This window comes from Physeter macrocephalus, chromosome 11 (assembly GCF_002837175.3).
Source record: "Physeter macrocephalus isolate SW-GA chromosome 11, ASM283717v5, whole genome shotgun sequence".
Classification (NCBI taxonomy): Eukaryota; Metazoa; Chordata; class Mammalia; order Artiodactyla; family Physeteridae; genus Physeter; species Physeter macrocephalus.
Window position 1 is genome coordinate 108586015 of NC_041224.1, and position 2490 is coordinate 108588504.

A 2490-nucleotide genomic window follows, 5' to 3' on the forward strand; every position below is an offset into this window, starting at 1 on the left:
CCGCGGAGCGGCTAAGCCCGTGAGCCATGGCCGCTGAGCCTGCGCGTCCGGAGCCTGTGCTCCGCAACGGGAGAGGCCACAACAGTGAGAGGTCAGCGTACCGCAAAAAAAAAAAGTGACTTCCAAAGCCCTGAGAAACCAAACTTTTTGGTGAGGAGTGGGTGGAGGAGAGAAGACTTAAGCAGCTTGTTACAATTAAAAGAAGTAGTTAATTTAAAAAAAAACTGAGTAAAGAGCACAGCCACAGGAAAACACAAGTGGTGCTTTAAAGTTTTCTTAGCACTTCTGATGCCCATTATCTCCCCCAAGTTTTACAACAACCCTGCAATGAAAGGAGATAAGGCCACTATTATCCCCATTTAACAGAAGAGAAAACTGAAGTTCATAGTGTCCAACAATTTGTCAGCATAGTAATCCGACTGTAAACCTAAATCTTGACCTCAGGTCTATCTCACTCTAGAACCTGTGTACCAACACTAGGTGATTTCCACATTTGGAAATCTGCCCCAAAGCAGATTCCCACCCCCCCTCAGGAAAAAAGCAAAGAGAAGAACATGTAGCAGAAATGGTGATCCCCTAAAACATAGTACTTGAGCAGTGTGTGGGTTCTCCTTTAAGAACTTAACACACAAACCCAACAGCCAAGGTATTCAGCCAAAAGAGGGACGGGGGAAAAGGAGGCATATTTCTAGCCTGCGTAATCATTTCTGGACCAATTCCCACTAGCAGCCTCGGAGGTGAACAGCGGCTCACTGCCAGGCTGAAGCTCCTCCATCCCCCGGTTATGACAGAGCAGCTCTGACTCGTGTGCAGGCAAAACCCCAAAACTCAAAACAAGAAGTGAAAAAAGTGGAGCTAAGAGAACCGTCAGCATCCTCCACATTCTCGTAATCCACATAACGCCAGTTCCTGGGGTCCCCTGGAACGCACTCTTAGGAGATGGTAGGATGAAGTAGACGTTCTTGTGGACCCACCGCCCCTATTCCTTCCCACCCGGTCCCTGAGGAAGAATAACAGAAAGGGGAGAGGGCTCGTTATGAAGTCCTGGGGCTGGAGCCCAAGTCAGATACAACCCAGGCATCCTCTCCTAGGGAACAGTATGTCAACCCAAACTCTCCACCTGGCCTTCCCCTCCAGGTCCTGTCCTTCCCCTCCAGGTCCTGTCCTCTGCGAAGATGAGCCTGGTGGGGTTGGTGGGGTGTTGTAAAGCTGAGAAAAGACTAGAGGAAAAATCAGGCCATCCACCTACCCCACGTTCCCCGCCATGTGTGTGAGGCTCCATTCCAGTGCGCACCATAAGCACTAACTCGGAACCGGGCGCCCTTGGCCACGTCTGAGGTTGAGAAGGGGGCGTCGCCCAGCTAAGCGTCCCGGAGGCAGGGAACCATTCCCGCCCGTACAGCCTACCTCAGTTTTGGCAGGAATGATTTTCCTAGAAGCCAGCCAGGGAAACGAAGATCTGGGTGATTCGTGGATTTCAGCCGGGGACGGAGGAACTTAGCCCAGGGGCGCAGCTCCTCCACACTGGGGGCCTCGGGGCGGCACCCGCGGGGCTATCCTACCGCGGGAACAGTGAGGAAAGAAGGGCTCCATCCTCAACTTTCTCGGATGAAACTGCTCGGCTCTGCGGCTTGCCCAGCCCTGCCCGCACATCGGGTCCCAGGTTTGGGGAGAACCAGGGACCCGAGTACCTCTCGGCGCGCACAAAGCAGCTGCTCCCGAGCGCGCGGCCCCCTCTCCCGTCGCCCGCCAACTTGAAAGCATCTCCCTGGGCGCCTGCCTACTCCCCCTGCCCCGCAGTGGGGTCCCCGACCCGGCCACGCGCCTCAGACCCAGCGCTGGGCGCCCCAAACGCCGCGTCTGCTGCAGCCGCATCCTCCACCCTCCGCAACCCCCGGCCTGGCCTCTGCCTCACTCGCCCGGCTCCCCACGCCCCGGCCCTACCTTGCAGCCCGGTTCGTGCCCCGGTAGTGCCAGTGCGCTGCACGCGTCCCAGCCCGCAAGGCTCCTCCCCGGGAGCTGCCCCGCGCGGGGCTCCGGGCTCCGGACAAGGCTCGGCCGGCCCGGGTGCTGGCTAGCCGCCGCTCGCGGCTGCCGCGCCGGCTCCGGCTGCCGCGCGCAAGGGGGAGGGCGGGGGGGAAACTCCCGGCAACTCCAACTCCGGGCGCTGGAGCTCCAGCTGCAGCCGCGCGCCCGCCCGCCGCCGAGTGCTAGCGCCTGCGAAGCGAAGCTGCCCGCGCGGCCGCCTCTGAGCATGCCCAGTGCCGCCGTGGGCGAGCCCCAGCGCCCTGGGCCGGGGCAGATGGCCGAGCTGGGGGCCGGGGACCCGCCCCGAGCTCCGGAGCGCCTTGGGTGGGGGAGGGAGGGAAGGGCCGGTGCCGGGGAGGGCACCCTGGAGCAAAGGGCTGGGGAGAAACAGTGAAGGAGGAGGGCCTTGCAAGTTTCATGGGTCGTGGGAAGTTTGTGGGTGAGAAAGACGAGCTGCTTCTG

General features: G+C 59.9%; 1 protein-coding gene across 1 annotated transcript in view; it reads right to left on the minus strand.

Annotated features, from left to right (window-relative positions):
- The window catches only part of STXBP6 (syntaxin binding protein 6), a 273396-nt gene extending 271305 nt beyond the window's left edge, over positions 1-2091 (minus strand). The window contains exon 1 of the mRNA XM_024118302.3: positions 1945-2091. The gene's annotated coding sequence lies outside the window, so the exon portion shown is untranslated. The remainder of the gene's footprint in view (positions 1-1944) is intronic.
- Between the last annotated feature and the right edge of the window lie 399 nt (positions 2092-2490).